A 7,751-nucleotide genomic window follows, 5' to 3' on the forward strand; every position below is an offset into this window, starting at 1 on the left:
AGATGGCCGCTGGCTGATGGTGAAGGGGTTGGTACAGGGGAGGATGTGTACTTTCGTTGTGGTGTACCTCCCCAATGCTGGCCAAAACAAGTTCTTGCATAGTTTGCTGCACAAAGTGGGTGACTTTGTTGAAGGGCACTTGTTCCTCATGGGTGACTTTAACTTGCTGTGGGATGGGGCGGTAGATTGCTCAGGCGCTCACAGGGCTGATACGGGAGTGTTCTCTACCTTGTCACAGCAGATGGTTACGGAGCTGGGCCTGGTTGATGGGTGGCGTTTTTTCCATCCAACATCAAGGGATTACACATTCTTCTCTCATGTGCACCACTCCTACTCACGATTGGACCATATATTTCTTGGCCAGGCTCTTAGAGGTGATGTCCTTGACTCTACCATTCTACCGCTTTCAGTTTCTGACCACAGCTTGCTGGTGCTCACCTTGCGATGGTCCTCGGCCGGCGACGGTCAACGGAAATGGTACTTCCCGGCTTCAGTAATCTGGGACGATACCTCTAATAAGGCACTGCGGTCGGCTATAAGGGAGTTCTTTGAACTCAATCCGGCGTCCGATACCTCAATCTCCAACACCTGGGATGCCTTTAAGGCGTCCGTCAGGGGCACGTGCTTGGGCCTCAATGCGCAACTCAACCGGATGCGGCGCAAGGAGCGGGAAGACCTGGAGGCTGAGCTGTCCTCTCTCGAGCAGCCGCATAAACTCGACCCCTCGAGGGTGACCCTCCGGCCGCTGACGGCGGTACGGGGGAAACTGAGAGCGCATTATGACAACAGAGCTGAATTCACCCTGCTGAGGTTGGGCCGACAGTCCTACTCTTGTGGAAACAAGGTGGGAAGGCACCTGGCCCGTCAACTGCGCGACAGGAGGGAACGTGAATACATGGGGGGGGTTCGCGACGCGGCGGGAGTAATGCAACACCGGGACGAAGCGAAGGCGGCCATTTTTGGACGCTTTTACTCGGACCTCTACGCGGGGGACGGGCTGGACGCGGCTGCCCAGAAGGAGTATCTGGGGCGCCTGCCCCTCCCCCAGGTATCAATGGAATGGAACGAGCTGCTGGGGGCCCTGATTACCAGGGAGGAGGTGCTCGATGCCATTAAGAACTTGAAGCTTCACAAGGCTCCTGGTCCGGACGGCTACACCGCCGTTTTCTATAAATCATACGCTTCCGAACTGTGTGATTTTTTGGTGACCCTTTTTAACGACATGGCCAGGTCCGGCTCTTCTGCTGGCTCCCTGGCGGAGGCGGTGGTTACAGTTTTGCCGAAGCCAGGGAAGGATCCCGCTCAATGCGCCTCCTTCCGCCCGATAGCGCTTCTTAATATAGACGCCAAACTATACTCGGCGATCCTGGCGCATAGGCTGCAGGACCTAATGCCGGCAATCATACACCCGGATCAATCTGGCTTCATCAAAGGGCGCCAGACCCACGACAATACGCGGAGGGTGGTGCATCTGATTGAAAAGGCAGACAGATTCCGTATACCGGCGGTACTGGTGGGACTGGACGCCGAGAAGGCCTTCGATAGGGTTGACTGGGTTTCTTGTTCAATACGATGACGGCCTTCGGCTTCTCGGAGACGTTCATCACCATGGTGAGGGCTAATTTCTGCTGTCCCCGATCACGGGTGGTGGTGAATGGCCATATGTCATCGTTCTTTCCACACACGCGAGGCACTAGACAGGGGTGCCCCCTGTCTCCCCTCTTGTTCGTGCTGAGCATCGAGCCACTGGCTGTAGCGGTACGTGAGCATGAAGGGATCCGAGGCCTGCCATTCACGGGGGAGCAGCATAAGATCTCGCTCTTCGCGGACGATGTTTTATTCTCAATAACAGACCCGGAACACTCGCTGCCATGCATTAGGGAGGTCTTATTGGAATTCGAGGAGGTGGCAGGCTTCAAGGTCAACTACGGCAAGTCGTATATCCTGAATCTTACCCTCTCGCAGGCCGAGATGGATCGGGTGCGACCGCTGACTCCGCTGGCTTGGGCCACTGGTTCGATTGTCTACCTGGGGGTCCATCTGACTCCGACTGTGGGCGGATTGTTCCCGGCCAACTTTCCGTCCTTGTTGGCGAAATCCCGGGCGGAACTGGATAGGTGGAGACCTACATTTTTGTCCTGGCTGGGTAGAATCCATGCCGTTAAGATGGTTCTCCTCCCCAAATATTTGTATTTATTCCAAGCACTGCCTATCCCCCTGGACGGCGACTTTTCCGGCGGCTCAAGACTCAAATATTGCGATTCGTGTGGCAAGGGGGTCAGGCGCGTTTTTCCTATGCGGTCTTACGCCGACCGAAGTCCGAGGGTGGAGTTGGGCTCCCTGACCTGCAGCTCTATTACAAAGCTGCACAGCTGAGAGTGTTGGTGGAGTGGTCGCAGCAAACATCCGAAAAACACTGGCTGCATATGGACCGGAGTGTGGCTGGCAGGTCGATATGGGACTTAGCCTGGAAGCCGAAAAAGGACCGCCCCCTCAACACATATATTAGCACCCCTACGAGCACGACATTGAAGTTTTGGGACACTCTAGCCGCGGACGACCGCTGGACTATATTCCCCTCGCCCTTCACGCCCTTGCACTTTAACCCGGCCTTCCCGCCAGCGCTTCATGAGGGGCCTTTTGAGGTGTGGAGAGAGGGGGGCTGCCGAGCCTTGACCCATCTGTTTCATGGCCAGGACACCCTCACTTTTGCCAACTGTATGAGGGACTATGGGGTCCCCCGGACTGACAATTCCTTCATGTTCAGCTGCTTCACTGGGCCACGTCACCTGGGGTGTTGGAAGCGGCTACGAGACCGCCGACGCCATTTGAGGCCTTTATATTACGGACGTCTGCCATGAAGGGGGCCATCTCCTTTCTATACCAGCTATTGCTTAAATCGACAATGGCGCCTCGGCCTCGTTCTATGGGGCAATGGGAAGAGATGCTGGGGAGGGATATCTCGGACACGGAGTGGTCGGCGCTCTGGCGGGACCTGACGACATTTAATCACTCCGTGCATTTGAGGGAGGCTCACCTCAAGACGGTCATACAATGGTATATGTGCCCGACCAGGCTCCACCGCATTTACCCGGCCACTTCCGATAAGTGCTGGAGGGGCTGCGGACTACTGGGGGACTTCCGCCACATATTGCATTTCTTATATAGCGCCAGAATCGACCCCCAAAGGGGTATCTCCGCGCTTGCCTTGGGAACCCGTCCTAGTTTTTCCCTGTGAGATAGCCCCTACAGGGCATCCCCAAGGTGTAAGCCAGGCATCCCGCCGCGGGGGGGCCGTTGTGGAGATTAAGCAAGCTTAATGCCCAGAGTTGCATAGTGTGAACCCATGATTAGGTCAGGCACCGAAGCGAGAATTATCGAGTCCGTGGACATTTGAGCTCAACACCCTGCCGCGTCGGGAATCGAACCCTGGTCCCGGGTCTGACCTCTGCTTCAGGGTCTGCCTGCTCTAACCAGTGAGCCACACTTCTCCACCGGGTCACCGGATCACCGGGCAGTCCCACATCTGGTGGGATTGCCCGGTGATCCGACCGTACTGGGAGGAAATTCTCTCGCACATCAGGGAGATACTTGCTTATCCCATTGAGGACTCCATGGCTTGTGTCCTGTTAGGATTGCGTGATCCTGGACTTGAATATCAGACCAGGGCGGATAAAAAGATCTTGTGGCTGTGTCTCGGAGCAGCTAAGCTCACGCTGGCCGCGGCCTGGAAAAGGAAAGAAGCCCCGGCGATCTCTTTGTGGCACGCGCGACTCTGGAGGTTGCTCAGTATGGAAAGAGTGGCGGACATCTTCCTTGGCCAATTCAAGAATTTCCGTGGGGCCCCTTGGTTAATTTCCTCTCTAAGGGGTTGCCTTCAGCTGTGTGTCCTGCGTCCTTGCGGTCGCTACACCTCTTCCAAGTATAGTATGGTTGCGGAGTGTATGTTGGAGTGTATGGCGTCACCACCCTGGGGGGGGGGGAGGGGGAGGGAGGTGGGAGTTTAATGTTCTGGTTCTCTGGGCTGTGGAGGTACTATTAATAGGGTGCATAGCCTGCTTGCCTGGATATGCAGGATCGGGGGCCGGCCTCTTGATATATTGGCTATCCTTGCTGTACTGGCCCTACTGAATGGCTTTTCAAAGTCTTTTGCACTGCTGTTTTGGAATGTATGATGCTTCGCTTTCGGACTGGAAATGCCTAGATTGTATTGGGACTCTACTGCTATATGACATCTGATTTTGACCCGGTCTTGAGTAATGTGCGGCGCCTCCGCAGCCCTTTGTTTGTTTTCCTTTGTAACTCAAAATAAAAATTTTACAAAAAAAAAAAAAAAAGACAACTGAATTATGAATTTTAATTTTTGCAATAACGTATCTGCCATCAGTATCACATAATGTACAAAAAATTTGGCAATGCAGCCTTTTTGCAAAGAGGCTAGCTACACCATTTTTTTGCCATTTAGACTAGAAGAAACTATATTATCAGCACATTTTTTTTTCATATAGGCTAAGATGTTGGCATCAATGTAAGTTTCTTGTATAAAACAAATATCTGCTTTGCAATTACCTAAATAGTCTAACATTTTTGTACGTTTAACAGGATGGCATAACCCCTTTACATTTAAAGAGCTATCTTGAGAATATGAATCTGAGCCATAAATAAAAAGAAGAAAAAGGTTAAGAAGAGGAGAAAGAAAATAGAGAAAGAGTGTGGAAAATAGTAGCCCCAGAGATATGTGAAAGGGTGAGAATAGGAAAAAAGAAAACAGAACAAAACATGGAAAAAGACAAAAAAGAAACATTAATAACATGAATGAAACGCACACACGCTTTTCAAGCATGACCGGAACTGTTGAAGCCCTATGGTTGAATAAACCATCAATTTGTCAGAATATACAGAACAGAACCATTCAAGTGGCGGAATCGTGAGTGTCCATTGAATGCTGTGAATGTTGATCCAGGAACAGTTTTAGTTCTTCAGGACGATGAAAGGATTTAGAAATATTATCTTTCCATATGCGCATAGTTGATGGGTCAAAAAGACCATATTTGAAACCAAGTCTTCTTAGTTGAGGACGAAGAGCAGTGAATTCCTTGCGAATTGAAACCGTCTACTTAGCAAAGTTTTGGTGGATAAATATTTTATTTCCATTGACCATCAATGAAGGAATTTCTCGCGCTGCTTTTCTGATCAAGACCAAATGGTGGTGGCAGAGAACTTTAAAAATCATTTGTCGAGGCTTAGTGTGATGATGGTTGTGATGCGAAGGAATCCTGTGTGCCTAATCGATTTCAAATTTTGGGAGAAATTTGATGTGTGGGAAACCAGGAATCAGATTTTCTAAATATAATCTGCAATTGGAACCTTCAACATCTTCTGGTAAATTGAAAATGGGCAGGTTATAGTGGCTGTTACGATTTTCAATATCTAAAAGGAGTGCAGACATAGGTAATATCTTCGCCACAAGTGGAGTACAAGTGTCAATTTTAACTCTATTATCATGTATCTTAATTGAATTATCAGATATTTTCATTGACAAACCAGCCATGTCTTTGTGCAAATTTTTAATCTCTGACGCAATTGAATCTGTATTAGAACGAAGTGCTTGAATTTACTCAAGAATTAATGATAACAAAGGTTCAGTTGACTCTACCACTTTAGATTTCACAGGAGGTGGTGAAACTTGCTGTCTCCTTTTATTAGGAAGAGAATGCATATTTTTATTATCCATTTTCTTATGGAAGGAATTAAAATTGTAGCACAGAATAAAGTTAAGGAGAAGTATAGCATTGCTTGAGTAGAAACCCTGAATAATAACTGGTGCAGCTGCTAAAATGAACTGTGGGAGTGGTTAGGCCAAAGCCAGGCCCTCTCTTGAGAAGTTACTCTGCCCACCTGACAGACAAGCTGGGCTGTACCTCAATGCAGAGCTGGGTGCTGGAACCAGAGGAAGGAAAACACCACTTCTGTTGATTGAATAAGCTCGGAAAACCACACAGCGCCAGGTAAAGGCTTCTAAATCATAGCAACCTAAAAATTAGCAGGATTCTAACAAAAAACATCTTCATTTTATATGAAAAACTGGTGAAAAATGGGCTGAGCTCACCGGGAGGCGGTCATCATTGATTGCACGTTCGCACGTCCACTTATTTATCTATTTTGATAATTAACACATAAATGAAAAGCATTGTCATTTACAATGCCAATAGCTCAAAGTCTTATAAATGCAAGACCTATTTCATTTTAAAGAAGCCGCCGCAATTGTCACAGGCTGCTTGGAAAGTGAAAGCATGCATGGCGTGCTGAATATTGTAGGAATGCATGTCGTGCCTGCAGTAGGAGAAATTCAAAAAGAAAATAGTGCTTACGGACTGAATAAGACATACTGTGTAACAACAGAAGTAAAAGGGCAAGTCCTCAAGGGAGGTTACAATTGAAGACAAGGTGGTACTAATGAGGGACCAACATGCCTTTAAACAAATCAGAAGTCAGCATTTACAAAGGACAATGACACAATCCAATTAAAAATATGGGCAGACCTTCAGGTCTATACTCGAATAAAGCAAACCTCGCAGAGCTGCCAAGCGCTGTTCAGGCTTGAACTAAAAACTATTGTAATTTTTGACTGGTCGGCTGGTGCAAATATCAATTTTGCACCAGCTGGTCACTATAGATGTGGTTTTTGTACTGCTCTGTGCAGGATGTGGTCAAAATGGCATGGTACAAGTGGAACGTTTATGTTTCTGGCCCAAGTCTCCAGACTGATTTCTTAATGTCTATTTTAACCACATACTTTATACTTACTTCCACAAATATTTTATGGAAAAAGTGAAGTCATAATCTTCCCTGCCTGATTTTTTAAAAACTAAAATAGCACAGTAAGTTAAGTGTTTCCTGCTAGCATCTGTGCATGTGATTTGCAATTTCGAATCTTCCTTTATGGAATTAACCTTTCCTTCTTTTGAGAATAAACGATTATCAATTTCAATTTGGTTATCATAATGGGAGTAAAAAGGTTCTAAGTAAAACCCTGTTGAAAAAGACACCACAATGTTAATAGTACGTCATTATTATTTTCTATACCAAATATCCCAAACATTGCGAGGTAATTGTAGAACTGCTCCAGTGTACAGGTTATATGGCGAATACTGCTTGGCAAAAGACTACATACCCCACAAAACATAAACCAATCATCCTATCTCGCAGCTTTTATCTGTAAACACATTAAAAGTGTCCTTCTACGAAAAGCCGATTATCTTAACCAACCCCGCTCTCTTCCACCTTCTAAACTTTGACGTCTCAGAAGTGACATCCCAAAACGAAGCATGGTCCTCTGAGGTATATAATGTACATTGAAGTAAAGACCAGTTCTCTCAATTGAGAGACGTATTTAAAAAAATGCCACAATGAGCAGAAAATGTTTTAAATTAAAAGGGTACACTAGTGAGCGAAATGCCCTGGTACGTGTACTCACAGAACGCATATTTCGTTCCTGGAACAGGTGCTGTTAAATGCCTCTGGCCAGGGTGAGCCCAGGTGCCCCGTTGGATGTTTTGCTTCTTTGCTTCCTACAAGGAAGTCAGGCCCGTATTTATAGCTTCTCAACTACAGCCAAATGGAAAGGGCAGACTATAATTAAAAAGTAGGGCAGGTGGACGAGATTTGCATACGAAAAACGTTCACTTCCTTAACCTGTTGGCTTTTTTCGAGCAGCACTCCTTTTTTAAAGGTCAACACACTCTGCAAGT

The sequence above is a fragment of the Lissotriton vulgaris genome, chromosome 6 (assembly GCF_964263255.1).
Source record: "Lissotriton vulgaris chromosome 6, aLisVul1.2, whole genome shotgun sequence".
Lineage (NCBI taxonomy): Eukaryota > Metazoa > Chordata > Amphibia > Caudata > Salamandridae > Lissotriton > Lissotriton vulgaris.